This window comes from Rattus norvegicus, chromosome 13, assembly GCF_021556685.1.
Source record: "Rattus norvegicus strain SHRSP/BbbUtx chromosome 13, alternate assembly SHRSP_T2T, whole genome shotgun sequence".
In the NCBI taxonomy this organism is placed as follows: domain Eukaryota; kingdom Metazoa; phylum Chordata; class Mammalia; order Rodentia; family Muridae; genus Rattus; species Rattus norvegicus.
Genome location: NC_141546.1, coordinates 103,237,501 through 103,257,699, shown reverse-complemented (window position 1 = coordinate 103,257,699; position 20,199 = coordinate 103,237,501). Strand labels below are relative to the sequence as shown.

At 42.6% G+C, this 20,199-nt stretch overlaps 1 long non-coding RNA gene and 1 pseudogene across 2 annotated transcripts in view; one reads left to right on the top strand and one right to left on the bottom strand.

Moving 5' to 3' along the window:
- Positions 1-20,199, top strand: part of LOC102548648 (uncharacterized) — a 132,100-nt gene that overhangs the window by 44,257 nt on the left and 67,644 nt on the right. The window contains exons 3-4 of one of the 2 annotated variants that reach the window (XR_015635776.1): positions 16,961-17,063; positions 17,176-17,412. The exons of the other annotated variant lie outside the window; for it this stretch is intronic. This is a non-coding gene — a long non-coding RNA (uncharacterized LOC102548648). Of the gene's footprint in view, positions 1-16,960; positions 17,064-17,175; positions 17,413-20,199 lie in introns of those variants that run through there. 2 annotated transcript variants of the gene reach the window in all.
- On the bottom strand, positions 8,025-8,545 carry Tmem14cl1 (transmembrane protein 14C like 1; annotated as a pseudogene).

Below are 20,199 nucleotides of genomic sequence, written 5' to 3'. Positions count from 1 at the left end.
GTATATACTGTAGCTTCCAGTTTAGCATTTTTATGGGGCTCATGAATGTGTAGATGAGTGAGTCTCTGATTTGTTTGACCTTTCTTGTGTTTCTTTTCCTTCTGTTGGTTTGCCTTATCCAACTTCTGTGTGAGGGCTTTTGTTTCATTAATTTTTATTTTTGTTATGTTTGGTTATCTCTTAGAAACCTGTTCTTTCCTAATGAGAGACAGAAAGGGAGTGGATCCAAATAGGAGGGGAGGAAGAGAGGAGGGAAAGAAGAAAGGAGGGGAGGAAAAACTGAACGTGGTAGACTGAGGGGAAATTGTAATTGGGATATAAAAGAGAGAAAGGAGGGGAGGGAGAGGAGCGGGAGGAGAGGGAGAGGGGAAAAGGGGAGAGAGAGAGGAGAGGGGGAGGGAGGGAGGAGAGGGGGAGGAAGGAGGGGAGGGAGGGGGAAGAGAGGGAGAAGAGAGGGAAAGAAAGAGAGAGGGAGAGGGAGAATATGTTTCCAGGACTGGAGAAGAGCACTTACTGCTCATCCAAAGGACCAGAATTTGGTTCCCAGAACCTATATGAGATTCCACAGTCACCTATAATTCTTGTTCTAGGGTATCTGACACCCCCTTCTGGCTCATTTGAGTACTGCATCCACATAGTGCACATACAGACAGGCAGGCACACACATATACATACATACAAAAAAAAAAGTACAATCTTCACAAACAAAATGTTTCCCTTGAGAGTCTCTGGTTCAGAAATCCACTTGGCACAATAATCTAGAAAATTAAACTCTTTAAGTGGCTTGAATAAAAATAAGATTTATAAAGCTACACTTTTTTGAATCTTTAATATTTCATTCAAGATGGACTTTTCATATTGCTGGTTTTTCTTGTTCTGACAGCTCTTCAGTGACCATAAAGGACACTGACAGGGGAGTCCAGGAAGCTTCCTGGGGCACGATGAGACATACATTTTGACATCTTATTGCTGAAATCTTGTGTTCTGCTCAGAGAAATGATGCAATCATGAAATTCTTGGCACAAATATGTAGGTCTGTGGTCAAAGCTAAAATATGTTAATGTATACACTGAATAGCAGGAAGCAGAAAGGTAGTTAAACTAGCCTTGCACATGCTCAGTGAAGTGCATTTGTTAGAACCCAGGCAGAGTCATCACATTGCGCATGCTCAGTGAAGTACATTTGTTAAAACCCTGGGGGGTTCATCACATTGCGCATGCTCAGTGAAGCGCGTTTGCTAGAACCCAGAGCTAAGAGTTTCATCACATACCCATGGCTTCCTTGTTTTCTATTGCAATATTCAGAGCGATATTGTTCTGACAAGAGATTGTCCTAAAGGTTCTTACCTTAGAAATCCTCAGCCTCTCATTCTCACCCCAACCATCAACTACCTCTGCTAACTCTGGACTTGTGGTCTCTTCTGCACCTCCAAACCCTGCTGCCATTTCAAGAACCTTAACTTCACTCTTGACTCATCCAACTCCCCATGTTCTTTCACGTTACTATTTTGGCGGACCTCATTTCTGTTCTACTAGATATTCGTGGAAATCCTGGGGCCCTGCTGTGGTCCCTCTCACTGACCACCATCCTGTGATCCTCACTGACCCACTGACCAGCATGCTGCTCAGTTGAGACTAGTTGGTGTCTCCTTACTTGCAAGTGTCTCAGTCCTTTGTTGGAGTATCCCGTATGTCCATCATAAAAACGTTACAGTTCAAGGGAATCAGCTTGTTTGCCTTCTCCATACTTCTGTGCCTACATGTGGCTAACATGCCTAACATGTACACATGCACTCATCATGCCTAACATGGCTAACACACACATGCAGTTAACATGCATATACATGCAGCCAACATGCCTAACATGATAACATACACACAGCCAACATGCCTAACATGATAACATACATACTGGATAACATACATACAGCCAACATGCCTAACATGTGACTAATATGCTTAACATGCAGCTACCATGCTCAGCATCCAACAGAAAAGCACATAAGCTTGTGTTGCTGTAGTTGATAGCATTTGTTAAATGTTTATGTTAAAGTGTTTATTAACGTTCTTCCATGTCTAGCTTCCCACTTTTCGATATTATTACCCAGTGTGTGGGATAGTTTTATGTCAACTTGACACAGTCTGAAGTCAACTGAGAGGAGAGAGCCGGCCTCGCTTAAGAAAATGCCTCCATTAGATCAATTGTAGGCCAGTCTGTAGGGCATTTTCTTAATTGGAATTAGTGATTCGTGGGAGAGGGCCCAGCTCACAGGTGTGTCCCCTATGAGCTGTAGGGCGGGGACCACCCCTGGGCCGGTGGTGCTGGGTTCTGTAAGAAAGCGGTCCGAGCAAGCCATTGGGAGCAAGCCAATAAGCAACACTCCTCCATGACCTTTGCAGCAGCTCCTGCCTCCAGGTTCCTGCCCTTCTAGAGTTCCTGCCCTGAATCCCTTTGAGGAGGAACTGTGGTGTGGAACTATAAGCTGAATAAACCCTTCCTCCCCACGTTTCTTTGGTTATAGTGTTCATCGCAGCAGTAGTCACGCTGACTAATTCCCTCATAAAGTCCAGATCCAACAGTTTTTTCCTCTTTCCTCTTAGCCAACAGCAGTGCACCTTTCCAAGGGAACCAGAAGCTGGTTCTGCTCAACAGTTACATTTCAACACTCTAAAACCAGCGGGCATTCATCCCACAATGGAGCAGAAGTACTCCATGCCTTGGTAAAAGCCATCCTTTGTGAGTTATCCATATAAACTATGGATAATTAGCAGCCACTCTCTCATAGGTGTCCAGAGGAAGCAAGTAGGGACATATATATATGATTGCTTATCTCATTTCCATGCACACTTTAATCCAGTCGCGTGCTGAATCGCGACTATGTATGGTCCTGTCTACAGCTCATCTTGTCTTTGGATTTGATGCCTCCTTTTCTACACATGCTGTCATCAAATCGAGTTACCTTTGCACCCCCGGGGCTGTTCAAAGCCACTGACTGAGATCCACAGTACCCTGACTCAAACCATGCACCATCCCTCTGCCTCAAATCCAGTCCTCCACTCTACTCTAAAGCTTCCTCAGTTGCTTTCCAAGGAGTACCAAATCACCCTTCAAATGTCACAACACATAACATCTCTTACAAGTACTCAACTGGCTCTATTTTTGCTACAATTCTGACTCCTTGGTGAGTGTTGATTCCTCACGGCGTTAGTTTCCTGCACGAGATCATTACGCTGACCACGGCTTTCAATCCAATTCCTTTCCTTACACTTAACCAGTTTCTCTCATCGGCAAGATTTTTGCATGTGACTGCCCCAGGTCTACTTTTCCCCTCCCTGTATCCAGGCATAGTTGTGAACTGGGCTGGACTAGAAGATGTGAGGCTTGCCAGGGGTGGGGTGGAGTGAAGGGTTGAGGTGGTGGGGAGGTGGGATCTCAGTCAGTGTGAGTGCAAGAGAAACAGCCTTCTTGCCTTCTCTGAAGACAGCTTTCAGTGCAACAGCTCCCTTTATTTGGGGGAACAAGGGAGTGGGTAGGCGTGTTGAGGGTGAGCGTACCTTATTGTCTGGGCTGGGAATACTTCATTTGTATGAAGAAGAATTCCAGGTCCTTACTGGAATTTTAAGGAAGGAGGAATTTTTTTTTTTTTTTGGTTCTTTTTTTCGGAGCTGGGGACCGAACCCAGGGCCTTGCGCTTCCTAGGTAAGCGCTCTACCACTGAGCTAAATCCCCAGCCCCGAAGGAGGAATTTTTAACCTGAAACCTGGCCACTAGGGTAGGTGACCACCTCACAGAGAGCAGAAGTGGGGGTTAAAAGGCTTCCATGTGCCAGGACACTCAGGATCTAAGCCAGAAGGAAATAGTCCATCCCTGCTGGTCTCAGGACAAGATTTGGGGGGTTCAGGCATGTCCCTACCTCATTCCTGCTCCAAACCAGCTTCCCCAGATCTCCACACGTTTTTAGAAACTAACTACATTTCCTTTTAAATGTACTTGGTGTTCATGTGTAGGCATGCGCTTCGTGGTTACTAGTATGTGCAAGAATGAGTGTGCCCAAGGAGGACAGAAGAGGCTGTCAGCTCCCCCAAAGCTGAAGGGAGCTTCTGGAACCAAACTCAGTCCCTCTGCAAGAGCAGACACCACTGAGCCACCTCTCCCTTTTGTGTACCAGGAAAGTTCATCCACTCTACTTAATTGCCTATCTGCAAGTTTTTCTTCCCAGCATCAGCTTGATGGCATTCCGTGTGGCACTGGCTCTGCGGTGTGCTTACGGGAAGCCTCGGCTTACTTGCTTGGCCGTTAGGCTTCAGAGAGTGTCACGCTGCACTTACTATAACTTGCTGCGAGTGCATTTATCACGTTCTATGGTGGCCGTCTTATCTATGCAGTTGTTGGGCTCCAGGCTCTTTAGAATTAGGGCTGACCGTATCCTTACCCTCCCATCTAAAGCTGCATAGTTGTCTCTGTATAATAGTTGTTAGGACAGACAAGCAAACGCATCTGTTTCTTAAAATGAACCTCCTTGTACGGTCACCAGGGGTTCACTGAGGAAGAAAGCTATAAGCGTTAGTGCTCATAGGTAATATAGACACTAAGAGCCGTGAACTTGTGGGTGCATGGAAAGCAAAGAGGAGGGTTCTCTGGCTAAAAATGGCAGTTACTGTTGGGCCAAAGCTGGATGTTTTGTGGCCAGACACTGAAGCTGTTAGAAAACTAAGAGGTCAGATCATTTGGGAAAACCTTTGTCTGAGTAACAGTGATTTTAAAAGTGTGGGGTTGTGTAGTACAGACTCAAACCCAGGGCTTTTATGGCTGTTGGGAACAATGGTGCAGAGAGGGAAGCCACTAAAAATCTGTCTCTTGATGGTAAACTTCTGTAATTCCTGCACTCAGGAGGTTGAGTCAAAGGACTGTCATGAATTCTTGGCCAGTGTAGGCTCTATGGCAAATGCCAACCCAGCTAGGGCTGTGGAGAGAGACCCTGGCTCAGCCTCTCCCACCAAAACAAAGACAAAACAAAGGGTAGTGTTTCCTTTTCTATTTCGCCAGGCTTGTTCCCCACCAGGCACTTGCTGCTGACTTTACTGTTTATTTGGTTGGTTCTGTTTACCCATCTTTTTTTAACATCATCACCCGTTGCTTTTTGACAGTAGGGTGGCAAGCAGTTGTGAACCGTGGTAGAATCCATGATTCTCGTGAGCGCGCAGATGTGCGCACACAGAACGGAGAGAGCAGCTAGGGCCTGGATCACTGGAATATTCTAATGGTAAAACCTCATGATATCTGAATTCTAGAATCTTCCACCAGGACCACACATGGGCCATCATACCGCAGTACAGTTCCAGACCCAAAACTCGCCTCATTTTAGATGTCAGGCCCAAAAGGAAAATAAACCAAGAAGATAGACTTTGCGTTCCTCTGCGGGTTCTCTTTAAATAAAGGTTTTCTGGGATTTCAGAGTAATGTATGTTCTAATTACTTCTGGTATACCCAGGCTTGTCCCAGGATTAGGCATCAAGTCATAAAAAATTTGAACAAGGCATTTCCTGGAATATTTTTTAAAGGACCAGTGGAATGCTTTGGCATGGATAACCTCAGATCTGTAAAGAATTAATAATACAGAACTGAGGTTTGAATCCTGAGAAAAATATAACAACAACAACAACAACAACAAATAATAAATAAAAACAAAAAGTGAAAAAACAAACAAACAAAAAACAAAACCCCCAAACCCACTTAGTGATAAATGATTCTGTTTGTTTAGTTTCCCTTCTGGAAGCCATTGGCATCAGCTACTTGACGAACACATTGGGGAACAGATAGATGAATGGTGGGCTAACGAGGTGATTTGGTGATTGAAGCACATTTGTCACTGTTCCAGAGGACCTGAGTTCAGTTCCCAGAACCCGTATGAGGTGACTCACAACCTTACAGGCTCTTCGGGCACTGCCCCGCAGGCACATAAAGAATGTATAGATGGAAGAATGAACAGAAGGGTGCATGGGGGGCTGTTTTCTATCTCTAAACTTGCTGTTGAAGTAATTAAGAGCATATGTCCTCTGGCTACAGCAGCAGTTCCCGACCTGTGGGTGGCTACCCCTTTGGCCAGCCTCTGTCTCCAAAGATATTTACATTACAACCATAACAGTAGCAAAATCAGTCATGGAGTAGCAAGGAAAATAACTTTATGCTTGGGGGTCACCACGGCATTAGGAACTGTGTTAAAGGTTGGGGAGGTTTAAAACCACTGGTCTAGAGTATGCCTTAAGCATCGTGATTCTCAGGGTCTCTCAGTGTTAGGTGGATTTTAAAGCAAGGTTCACCAGTATTGTTTTTCCCTTTGAGGCATTTGATTAGCAGATACCTATTAAGCTCTCCTCATGATAATCAACAACATACCTTGTTTTATGGTTCATGGGATTTCCTCCCCAGTGTGCTATCTCTCTTCCATAAAGTGTGAAGTAGATTTAAATTCTCTCTGTCAAACTCAACTTTAAAGAAGCTAAAATAATTCCTCAAGATAGTAAACTGATAAGCAGCTCAGTCAAGTTTAAGTTTAGGTGATTATATCATTTTCCTAGTGCTACTGTAACACCCTACACACACACACACACACACACACACACACACACACACACACACACACACACACAAGCTTGGAGGCTTATACTATTATACTATACTGCAGGGATAACTTTGACAGAGTTAAGAGGTCAGAAGTCCAAAGTCAGTGAGTCAGCAGGACCTCAGAAGGTTCTAGGAGGTCTCTCCCCCAGCCTTGACCAGATAGTTAACCCCCTCTTCCTGTGCCTGCTCTGCTCTTATAAGGACATCATCAGGTTAGATTTAGACTCAGTCCCACCTCGTCTAGCAAATACTAAATATCCAATAAGTGTCAGGTGATAGCTTCAAAGGAGGAAAACAGCAGAGGTGATGCTTGGTTTCAGATTCTCTGGCAAGAAGCTGTGGTGCATATTTTTCAAATCAAAGAGCAGACCTGGCCTCCAGGTTCTCCCAGCATCCCTCAGGCCCTACCTGGCATACCCCATCCCTAACTGTGAACTTTCCAGCTCAGAAGGACTGGGCTGGGCTGACCTTCCTGAGACCTCTTTGCTATATAAGTCAGACATTTTGGTTCCTCCTCCTCCTCCTCCCCCTCCTCCTCCTTCTCTCCCCTCTTTTCTTCTCGATGTGCATGTACTTTCTCTCTTGCTCTTTCCCCTCCCCTCTCTCCCTTCCCATAGCCACTTCCCTAGCCTCCTTCCTTGGGACCAATGAACTCAATAAACCTGTACTTATAAGCACTTTAATCTGGCTTGAATTGGCTCATTTTACCAGAAGAGAAATAACTTCTCATGTGACTTACTGTAAAACATGCATAATGCAGACCCCACGGACTGTAATGCTGAAGACATGGTTTTAGGCTGGTATTGTGTAAGTGAACAATGAGTGACCCAGCATTAGCCACTTCTCCCCTTCAGTAAGTTCAGGAACAGAAAGTGTGGCCTCCTTTAGTGTCCTTATGTCTCCAAAGATCCTACTTCCAAGTAAGTTCACTATCACACACCTGGAGTTAGAATGCTGATGTATTTGGGTAGAGGGCACAGTTCAAGCCACAACAGTGAAAACTCAGTAGCATCCCTTAGTGTTCCCTTTACTGTTTTGAAACCACACCCTCCCTGCTGTCTTCCCCTTCCCTCCATGCTTCTTTTTTTTTTCTTAATAGAAAACTTTATTTTCACCGATAATGTTGCCGTAACATAATTTCATAGCAGACCTGTGCAAAAGATCCCACATCACAAATGTCACCAAGAGATTTCACAACTTCCCGGCAGGACGTGTAGCTCTGGGCCCCCAGTGTTGACACCCAACATTTTACCCCTTTATCTAGTAGTACAGAGAGTCGAGACATCATGACACAAGAACAAGCCGCATGAAGGCAGTGTGAGCTCTGAGGTCAGACACTCGCCGTCTCTGAACGGTCACTATAGTAACCACGTCTTCGCCTCCATGTGCTCAGTGTAGGTCTTGGCTGTTCTTATCTCTTCAGCGTGGTAATGTGGAGGTCTGGAGAGTGTCAACTCATCATGAGTCCACGCAGGGCTATGGCTACTACGGATGGGATGAACTCAACATACTAAGTCCAAGTTTGGCAACCATCAGCAAACTGGTTCCCGCGATCAAACCTGCAGGCATAAATTTCCCAGAGTTGTAGAATCTCATCCCCATAATGCCAGCCAAAGTCCCAGACGTAGCTAGGAAAACCCACACGTTCCTGGGATCCTGAGACAGCTGGTAGGCACCCAGGCCTGCCAGGCCCCCGAAGAAGAGTCCAGCAGCCAGGGACGGCACACTACCTGCTTTTGCATAGCCAATAATCCCACCAGTAGCCACCAGGGCCGCATAGCCGAAACCATAATAATGTAAAGGAACCAGTGGGCCACTGTCCTTCTGCATTGTTCAGTCACTTTGGAGACCACACCAGGCCTGCACCCAACACCGGAGCTGGAGCCCGGAGGCCTGCGCTGGAGGACGACGGCGGGAGCACAGGAACCCCCTCCATGCTTCTTACCTTAGGCTTTCTCCTTCTTGCTCAGACTTTCCTCTGGGCATATTATAACGTTCTCTTTACGGATAATTTCAATAAGATACAGTTTTGAAACTGAGGATGTAGCTGTCAGTAGAGCACTTACCTGGTGTGCAATACCCTGGGTTCGATTCCCAGCACCAGATAAACCTTCTATGCCAGCACCTTCTGCGATCTCAGCACTCTGGAAATAAGGCAGGAGAATCTAAGGTTCTCGACCATCCTTACTACACAGTAAGTTTGAGACCAGCCTGGAATGCATAAGCCCCGTGTCGCTGAGGTGATGGCTCAGCAGCTAAGTGTGTACCACCCTTGAAGAGAATCTGAGTTTAGACTATGTTAGGCAGCTCACAACTCCTAAAGCTCCAGCTTCAGAGACATCCAACACCTCTGCTCCCACAGATGGCGTGCACACATACATGTACCCTCCCCTGCACATATACCTTAATTTAAAATAAAAAAAAATAAACCAGTCCCCAGCTCCGAAAAAAAGAACCAAAAAAAAAAAAAAAAAAACCAGAAAAAAACCTACATAAAAGAGAAAATTAAAAGATGGTTTCATTTCTTTACCTATAAAAGAATAATTAACCAACTTAGTCAAACATAGATTTGTCTGCTCTGATATTTTTCTATTGATACTGTCAAGGAATGCAATTCATGAGTTAAAAGTAAATAAATAAAAACAGTAGACGAGTCACGGCTACAGTTCTCATGTCTTACACAAAGATTAGCTGCTAGGATTGGGTCCACTCAAAAGGTCCCACAGTCTGGCTGGAGCACTCTCCTGTTTAGTGAGGCTTGAGCTGTCATCAAAGCAATGTAAATGGTGACTGGCCATTAAGACTTGTCCCAGGCAGCTGGCCCCTCATGAGGTTAATGCAAACACATACAGAAATGGTCACTTTCTTTTCGTATTTGGCAATTACCGTACACAGCCTGCTGTGATAGATAGAAAAGATAAATTCTTCATCTACTTTCAAAGTTACCACTCATTTTCATAGATTGAAGAGTAAAGCAGTCCACTTGTGAACTTCAGATTGAGAATGCCCAAGGAGAAGCTGCTCGGGTGCTGACTCTCACAAGAGTAGCAGATAAGCATAAAATGTGAAATCTTTAGGGTGTTACTCTAACTGTATCTTAAAAGTGCACCAGACTGACTGCTGGCCATGTTGCAGCAACAGAGAGATTTCGTGAGCTGGTGACTTGGATATAATATGTAACAGTTTCACATGCTAGCAACAGGAAGTGTAGAGTTGTGGTTCATTAAGAATGGAAAGAAAATACCCTAGGATTGGCCCAGTTTGCTGCTTCCTGGTCAGTCCTCTAGGAGAAGAAGCCCAAGTAGGGCCTGGAAGTCCTTCTAAGCCTAGGAACAAGATCAGCATTTACAGTCTGAGCTTACAGAATTTAAGGGGCTGACTACCATAAAGAGAGCCATCACCCAGGGAGGGTGACCCAAGACCTGCACACCAACTCCTTCCGATGCTTAGCTGACCCCTTGAGTAAGCTGACAAGAGAGGAAACTTCCCCAGGCAGAGAGAGAACAAATGAGAGAGAATGCCTGTACCTGGCTAAAAGCGAGAATAGTTTAGGTATACAAACCCCACCTGCCAGAGAGTGACTGACTTGCCCACACGTCAGCTGTACAGGCCTCAGAGAACCGCCCAGACCCACTGAAGCAATGGTTTACTGTGTTACAATGTAGCTGGGGTGAGCTGCCTTAACTTGTTACAAGGAATCTGAAAAGCCTGCGGGTTTCCACAGACTTTAGAGTGAATGACAAAGTGCCATACTGTTGAACCCAGGAGCAGTGATGATGTCCCCTGTCATTGGTGTCCAAGACTCAGTATGTGCTGAATCATAAAGGAAAGAATGAGCATGAAGACTTATTTTTCTCAGTGCTGTGGCAAAATATCTGGAAAAAGCAATTTTAAGTGTTTGTTTTGGCTTGCCACATGGGGGTCCTTTTTTTTTTTTGATTTTTTAAATTTACATTTCAAATGCTATTCCCTTCCTTGGTTTCCCGTGCATAAGCCCCTTATCCCATTCCCCTCCCCTTCTCCTATGAGACTGTTCCCCCTTTCTAACCACCTCCCCTTCCTGCCTCCCCACCCTGACATTCCCCTACATTGGAGAGTCCAGCCTTGGCAGGACCAAGGGCCTCTCCTCCCATTGGTGTCCAACAAGGCCATCCTCTGCTACATATGCAGTTGGAGCCCTGGGTCTGTCCATGTGTACCCTTTGGACGGTGGTTTAGTCCCCGGGTGCTCTGGTTGGTTGGTATTGTTCTAATGGGGTTGGAAGCCACTTCAGCTCCTTCAGTCCTTTCTCTAATTCCTAAAACGGGGACCCTGTTCTCAGTTCAATAGTTGACTGCGAGCATCCACCTCTGTATTTGTCAGACTCTGGCTGAGGCTCTTAGGAGACAGCTATATCAGGCTCAATATTGACTAGTTTTGGTGGAGATATATATATATATATGGGCTGGATCCCCAGATTGGGCAGGCTCTGAATGGCCATTCCTTCAGTCTCTGCTCCAAACTTTGTCTCCATATCTCTTCCTATGAATATTTTTGTTCCCCCTTTTAAGAAGGACTGAAGCATCTGCACTTTGGTCATCCTTCTTGAGCTTCACATGGTCTGTGGATTGTGTATTGGCTAATTCAAGCTTTGGGGCCAATATCCATTTATCAGTGAGTGCATACCGTGTGTGTGTGTGTGTGTGTGTGTGTGTGTGTGTGTGTGTGTGTGTGTGTGTTTGATTGGGTTACCCCACAATGATATTTTCTAGTTCCATCCATTTGCCATGAATTGATGTCATTGTTTTTGATAGCTGAGTAGTATTCCATTGTATAGATGTACCACATTTTCTGTATCCACTCCTCTGTTGAAGGGCACCTGGGTTCTTTCCAGCTTCTGACTATCATAAATAAGGCTGCTGTGAATATAGTGGAGCATGTGTCCTTGTTATATGTTAGAGCATCATTTGGGTATATGCCCAAGAGAGGTATAGCTGGGTCCAATATTCTGAGGAACCTCCAGACTGATTTCTAGAGAGGTTGTACCAGTGTGCAATCCCAACAACAATGGAGGAGTGTTCCTCTTTCTCCACATCCTCACCAGCATCTGTTGTCACCTGAGTTTTTGAGCTTCGCCATTCTGACTGGTGTGAGGTGGAATCTCAGGGTTGTTTTGATTTGTATTTCTCTGATGACTAAAGATGTTGAACATTTCTTTAGGTACTTCTCAGCCATTCGATATTCCTCAGCTGAGAATTCTTTGTTTAGCTCTGTGCCCCATTTTTAATAGGGTTATTTGGCTCACTGGAGTCTAACCTCTTGAATTCTTTGTATATAGAACTTTGGATATTAGCCCTCTATCAGATGTAGGCTTGCTAAAGATCTTTTCCCAATCTGTTGGTTGGTGTTTTCTTCTAATGACTGTGTCCTTTGCCTTAAAGAAGCTTTGCAATTTTATGAGGTGCCATTTGTAGATTCTTGATCTTAGAGCATAAGCCATTGGTGTTCTGTTCAGGTGTGTTCAAAGCTTTTCCCCACTTTTTCTTCTATTAGTTTCATTGTATCAGGTTTGATATGGAGACCCTCGATCCACTTAGACTTAAGCTTTGTACAGGGCGATAAGAATGAATCAATTTGCATTCTTCTACATGCTGACCTCCAGTTGAACCAGCACCATTTGTTGAAAATGCTGTCTTTTTTCCATTGGAAGGTTTTAGCTCCTTTGTCAAAGATCAAGTTACCATAGGTGTGTGGATTCATTTCTGGGTCTTCAGTTCTATTCCACTGATCTACCTGCCTGTATCTGTACCAATACCATACAGTTTTCTTTTATCACTGTTGCTCTATAAGATAGGTTGAGGTCAGGGATACTGATTCCCCCAGAAGTTCTTTTATTGTTGAGGATAGTTTTCACTACCCTGGGTTTTTTGTTAATCCAAATGAATTTGCCAATTATTCTTTCTAACTCTATGAAGAATTGAGTTGGAAATTTGATGGGGATTGCATTGAATCTATAGATAGCTTTTGGCAAAATGTCCATTTTTACTATATTAATCCTGCCAATCCATGAGCATGAGAGATCTTTGCATCTTGAGATTTTCTTCAATTTCTTTCTTCAGAGACTTGGAGTTCTTGTCATACAGATCTTTCACTTGCTTGGTTGGAGTCACACTAAGCTATTTTATGTTATTTGTGACTATTGTGAAGGGTATCATTTCCCTAATTTCTTTCTCAACCTGTTTATCCTATGAGTAGAGGAAGGCTACTAATTTGTTAGAGTTAATTTTATACCCAGCCACTTTGCTGAAGTTATTTATCAACTGTAGGAGTTCTCTGGTGGAATTTTTGGGGCCACTGAAGTATACTATTACATCTTCTGCAAAAAGGGATATTTTGAATCTTCCTTTCCAATTTGTTTCCCTTTGATTTCCTTTTGTTGTCTGATTGCTCTGTTGAGGACTTCAAGTAGAACATTAAATAAGTTGGGAGAGAGTGGGCGACCTTGTCTAGTCCCTGATTTCAGTAGGATTGCTTCAAGTTTCTCTCCATTTAGCTTGATGTTGGCTACTGGTTTGCTGTATATTGTTCTTAATATGTTTGGGTATGGGCCTTGTATTCCTGATTTTTCCAAGACTTTTACCATGAAAGGGTATTGAATTTTGTCAAACACTTTCTCAGGATCTAGTGAGATGATCATGTGGTTTTTTTTTTTTTCTTTGAGTTTCTTTACATTGTGGATTATGTTGATGGGTTTCCATATATTGAACCATCCCTGTATTCCTGGGATGAAGCCTACTTGATCATGATGGATGATTGTTTTGATATGTTCTCAGATTTGGTTTGTGAGAATTTTATTGAGTATTTCTGCATCAATATTCATAAGGGAAATTGGTCTGAAGTTCTCTTTCTTTGTTGGGTCTTTGTGTGGTTGAGGTATAAGAGTGATTGTGGCTTCATAGAATGAATTGGGTAGTGCTCCTTCTGTTCCAATTTTGTGGAATAGTTTGGACAGTATTGGTATGAGGTCTTCTATGAGGTCTGATAGAATTCAGCACCCATCTAGTCCTGGGCATTTTGGGGGGGGTTGGGTGGGAGACTTTTAATAACTTCTTCTATTTCTTTGGGAGTTATGGGACTGTTTAGATGGTTTATCTGATCCTGATTTAGTTTTGGTATCTGGTATTTGTGTAGAAAATTGTCCATTTCATCATCAAGATTTTCCAGTTTTGTTAAATATAGGCTTCTGTAATAAGATATGATGGTTTTTTTGAATTTCCTCAGTTTCTGTTGTTTTGTCTGCCTTTTCATTTCTGATTTTGTTAATTTGGATACTGTCTCTGTGCCTTCTGGGTAGTATGATCATGAGTATATCTATGTTGTTGATTTTCTCAAAGAACCAGCTCCTAGATTTGTTGATTCTTTGTATGGTTCTTTTTGTTTCTACTTGGTTGATTTCAGTCCTGAGTTTAATTATTTCCTGCCATTTACTGCTCTTTGGTGTATTTTCTTTTCTTTTCTTTTTTCTTTCTTTCTTTCTTTTTTTTTTTGTTTCTAGAAATTTAGGTGTGCTGTCAAGCTGCTAGTGTATATTCTCTCCAGTTTCTTTTTGGAGGCACTGAGAGCTATGATTTTTCCTCTTAGCACTGCTTTCATTGTGTCCCATAAATTAAATTTGGGTATGTTGTACCTTCATTATCATAAAATTCTAAAAAGTCTTTAATTTCTTTCTTTATTTCTTCCTTGATCAATTTATCATTGAGTAGTGTTGTTCAACTTCCTTGTATAAGTGGGCTTTCTATTGTTTTTTGTTTGTTTTTGTTTTTGTTTTTTATTGAAGATCAGCCTTAGTCTGTGGTGATCTGATAGGATGCATGGGATTATTCAATCTTCTTTTATCTGTTTTGTGACTAATTATATGGTCAGTTTTGGAGAAGGTACCGTGAGGTGTTGAGAAAAAGGTACTTTTTTGGGGGGGGATGAAAAGGTCTATAAATATCTGTTAAATTTGGCTCATAACTTCTGTTAGTTTCACTGTGTCTCTGTTTAGTTTGTGTTTCCATGATCTGTCCATTGATGAGAGTGGGGTGTTGAAGGCTCCACTATTATTGTGTGAGGTCAATGTGTGCTTTGAGCTTTAATAAGGTTTCCTTTATGAATGTGGGTTCCCTTGTATTTGGAGCATAGATATTCAGGATTGAGAGTTCATCTTAGTGCATTTTTCCTTTGATGAATATGAAGTGTCCTTCCTTATCTTTTTTGATAACTTTTGGTTGAAAGTCAATTTTATTCAATATTTGAATGGCTACTCCAGCTAGTTTCTTGGAACCATTTGCTCAGAAAATTGTTTTCCAGCCTTTTACTCTGAGGTAGTGTCTGTCTTTGTCTTTGCTTCCTGTATGCAGCAAAATGCTGGGTCTTCTTTAGTTATCCATTCTGTTAGTCTATTTCTTTTTACTGGGGAACTAAATCCATTGATGTTAAGAGATGTTAAGGAATAGTGATTGTTGATTCCTGTTATTTTTGTTGTTAGAGGTGGAATTATTTCTGTGTGGCTCTCTTTTGGGGGGTTTCTTGAAGTAAGATTACTTTCTTGCTTTTTCTAGGGTGTAGTTTCCCTCCTTGTTTTTGAGTTTTCCATCTATTATCCTTTGTGGTGCTGGATTTGTGGAAAGATATTGTGTCAATTGGGTTTTGTCATGGAATATCTTGGTTTCTCCATCCATGTTAATTGAGAGTTTTGCAGGATACAGTAACCTGGGCTGGCATTTGTGTTCTCTTCGGGTCTGTATGACATCTGCTCAGGATCTTCTGGCTTTCATAGTCTCTGGTGAGAAGTCTGGTGTAATTATGCTAGATCTGCCTTTATATGTTACTTGACCTTTTTTCCTTTCTGCTTTTAATATTCTTTCTTTGTTTTGCGCATTTGATGTTTTGACTATTATGTGATGGGAGGAGTTTCTTTCCTGGTCCAATATGGTGGGAAGGTATGGTGGAAGCATGGGCAGCTGATCATACTGCATTCTGGGAACATAGACGGGGGGGGGGGAGGGGAGAGAGAGAGAGAGAGAGAGAGAGAGAGAGAGAGAGAGAGAGAGAGAGAGAGGGAGAAGCAAGCTCAGCTCTCTGTCTCCTTTTCTCTTGAGTGTGGGACTATATCCTGCTGCCGACATTTAGGGTGGTTCTCCCAACATCTTTTAAGTTGGTTTGTAAGCTCCCTCATAGACATACTCAGAGACTTGTCTCCTGGACTCTGTCAAGTTAACAGTAAGTTACAGACAATTCTGCTAGGCCCTGCCCACAGCTACCTAGCAACAGCTTGCATAGTCACCAGCCAGGTGTATAAAGAGGTACCTACTCACTGCCCCAGCTCCCTCTCCATCTTCTCTCTCTCTCCTTCTCTCTCTGTTCCCACATGTTCCTGGCTGGCCTCTCTTCCTCCCTTCATTTCTTTCTCTCTTTCTGTCCTTCTCCCCCCCCCCTCCTTTTCTCTGCCTCTACCCCTTTCCAGGCCTCCATAAAAATTATCTTTATACCAGGCCTGTGCATGGCGTGATGCCTTAGGGGGACACCTTAGCATGAGCCTACCAAGGTACTCCTTCCCAACACATTATACCTCATTATAAAATATGGTAATTAGAAAAGAAAGTGTAAAATTCTTCATAAGAAATAGTTATACATTTAAAAACTACAGAAAAGACACCAGGAATAATTAGCAAATAACAAATTTATAGAACATAGACTCAATATATAAGATCCACACTTCTAGATATAAGCAATAAATAGAAAATAGAATTAAAATACCATGTAAGATCTGGCTTTTATTATATATATGTGAGTGTTCTGCCTGCTTCATGAACGTACATCATGTACATACAGTACCTTTGAAGGCTACAAGAGAATGGTGGATCCGTTGGGACTAGGGTCACAGAGGACTGTGAACCACCATGTGTGTGCCTGGCCCAATGCAAGAGCACCATGAGCTCTTAACTTGGCGGAGTCCCTTTCCCTGATGAGCTATCTCAGCTAGCTCCTGCCTTGCTTTTTCTGGTTTTGTTTGTTTGGTTGATTTGGGTTTTGTTGTTTTGTTTTGGTTTGGGTTTGGTGCAGGATCTCTTATTGGACCTGGGACTCCTGGCTGTGCTAAGCTAGCAGGTTACCAAGCCAAGGCTCTTTCTGTCTCTGCTTCCCAAGCACTGGGATTGCAAGCTAGTCAATTATTGCTTGGGTGTCGGGGATGAAATCACATCTTCAGTGATTGCATGGCACATACTTGACTGACCGAGCTATATCTTTGATTCTGTAGAAAGGTTTCCTATGTATCTGAACAGTTAACAGCAGTGAGAACTGCTCTTTGCAGGGGACCTATGGAAACAGAGGTAAGAGGAATACAAAGAAGGAACGAAGATGCCAGCAAAATGGCTACAAACGTTGAGATGAATGTGCACCAAGGGACTGCAAAGGTAACAGATCCCTCTGAAGGTGCCCTGGGCATTTGCTCTGACTCAATCATGGATAAGAACGTTTGGCCTGTCTCGATGATGGTATTTAATGCCTTGAATTTCCCTGACTCAGTAACCCTTTGACGTATGTGGAAAACAAGGCAAACATGAAATGAGGCAACATTCCAGTTGTTCAGGAAGTGCCTGCCTTTGAAGAGAACCAGGAAGTCACACCCTCAACGCCCCTCAGTTTTTCAGGTACGAAAACAGACTTCTTGAAGGAAAAGGAGGACCAGGACTGCAGCAGGAGCATCTTCTAATGTCTGGGCTTCTGCTCTGTTCCTCAGTTGTGGTCACAGTCACTTGGGTGGCACTCGGTACCTGAAAAATGCCGTTGTTACAATGAAGTCATCTCTGTATCAAATTTAGATGATATAAACATTGCTCTAAGGGTTTAAGAAGACACTTGGATTTTTGCTTAATTTTTTTTATTTCACCTCTAGCAATACAGGTAAAATTCTTAACGGGTTATTTTCAGAATAACATATTTCTCTCTTAGCGTCTCACAGTGCAAATGCAGATGGTTCACTGTTTCTGGAGATGGTGGAAAGAAACCTGGCTGCTAGGTTCTGCCTCTAGCTTTGTTAAGTCTCCCCTCCCCCCATCGATAACCTTGAGTTGTTGTGAGGAGACATCTAGGAGAGGCTAAAGGCTAGCAGGTGACTTTCCTGAAATGGTCCACCAAATGCATGGACGACAATGGAAGAGCTCTGGGAGGCAAGGCTCGAGAAGACTTCATCTCAGGATTGATTCTTGCACCTACTATGCCTTTCCTATCATTGTTAAATTAGTATAATAATCCCTGGGCATTAGCCCACCCAATTGGGAAGATTTTCTTCAGATCCACAAAGATGTACTCTTTTGTGCATCTATGTAGACAAATAGATGATTTCTTCATTCCTGATAATGATTCTATAGAATTCCTAGATTTTACACATGTAATTTTATGCCCTCTGTAATTTGAAAACCGCAGTTAGGATTCTGTTATCCTTCATGTATCACAGGCTGTTTACACTAAGGCAGGCACAAAAGGGATTTACAAATAAGGAAAACATTCCTTTAGGCTGTAAAACCATTATCTGATAACTAAAGGTCATAAAAGGGGATGAACAGTTTATTCTATGTGCAAGGACAGAAGATAAAATAGTAAATGGATTTATCTACACAAAATTTCAATACTAGTGAGATAGTAGGCAGATGATGGGCCTCTTGACCTATAGTGTTAACTTAGACATAAGAATTATAGCTTTTAACTTTTAATGAACCTGTGGGGGCTAGTGATAGATAATGAATACTTAGATAACTGTTCTTAATGGAAACGTATGTAAACATCTTTGTTGTTTCTTCTTATTTAATGCATGATTTGAATTTATGTTTGAACTTGTGAACTTTTGAAAAAAGGATGCCTGGAATACCATGTGATGTATCCTGAAAAAGTATAAGTATTGAGAACAAAGACAACAGTCAGACAGGTTTTGTTTTTCTTACAATCAAGTTTTTCTTAAGATCAATACAAAGTTAGTTCCCCCATTTCTTTCTCTTAGAAATAAAGATGAGAGTCTCTTCTCAAAGTCCTTGCTTCTTTCTGTGGCTTTCTCTAGCTGTCAAGGAGTCAGTGAACTCCCAGCTTCAGGGCTCCAGGCCTGGGAGGCCCAAGGGGACAAGAACCAAGAACTGCTTTACAAAATCCCTGTTGTTGAACAATTAAGTGTTAATTGCTAGAGGTCTGAAACTTCTGGTCTCAGAATAACTTAAGTGTCAAGACAGGTAAACGTTATTTAATTATAAGCAAATTTACTCTAGCAAAACCAAGTTTTGCCCCCTGTAACCACACCCACTGATGCTGTACCCGCTCTGCTGCCTTCCAAAGAGAACCAGTGCTCTCAGATAGGCTCCTGACAAGTTGTGAACTTTAGCAATGCATTCTACAGATGATTTACTCACAAGAAATTTGGAGCATTGCTGAAATGTTTTTACACATAATACGTTTTGAGGATATAACTCCGGCTCACCTCTGTTGGGATCTAATGCAAACCCCAAGAACTGTGCTGGAAGCCTCTGTTTATCTTGGCTCATTGTTCTCCCCAAGTGCCTGAAGGCGCACATTTTTACAACTACACAGGCATAATCCCAAGTTCTGATTTTAATATATTCCCATTATATCTTTGTCTCTTCAATCAAGTCCCCAAGTGGAACAAACCAAGAGCTCCCTTAATTCTTCATTTTGTTTGGAAGATACTTTATTAAAAAGACACAAAATATATAATGTATAAATGGTATAAGCAGGAAAGACTAATGATTAAGACTCAATCCTGTGTTCTATCAGTGAGCTACTGGGCCCTGGGAAGTTTCCTGAGTTAAGGCCTTGAGCCTTAACTATTTCATCTATGTAATTGCCTTGGCTACTTCTTGGCACTTCTCTCTGTGCCTCACAGGCAGATTCTAAAGCAAAAAAAAAAAAAAAGTGTTAATGGTAAACACCCACAATTCAAAAGCAGACACAAATATGTTCTTGTCTTAATGTTTATTATTTCTGTTATTTCTGAGATTATATCACACCCCCTCCCTTTCCTCCCTCTGAACCCTCCAATATTTCCCTCCTGGCTCTCTTTCAAATTCACAGACTCTTTTTTTCATTAATTGTTGCTACATGCATTCTATATACATATATCTTTCTAAATATGATCTGCTAGTCTGTAAAATGTTACTTGCATATATGCTTACAGAGCTATTTGGTTTTGATAGCCAATCAGAATGGCTTAGCTGCTGTAGTTCTTTCTGTAGAGTTGAGCCCTCCCTTCTGTTACTTTGGCTTCTCTGTTGGTACCGTCCTTGTTCAGCCCATGTTTGGACAGTAACGTTGTTAAGACTTCGTGGGTTTAGCTTTTGACATTACTAGGAGACTCGGTCTCCCTGATCTTCTGGCTCTAGCCATCTTTCTGTCTCCTCTACATTGTTCTCTGAGCCTTGGGTGTGGGAGTTGATTTGTAGACAGATCCATTAGGACCTGGCTCCATGACCCTGTATTTTGATTGGTTATAATTTTCTGTGATTGACTCCATCTATTACAAAGAGAAATTTCCCGGATGAGTGGTAA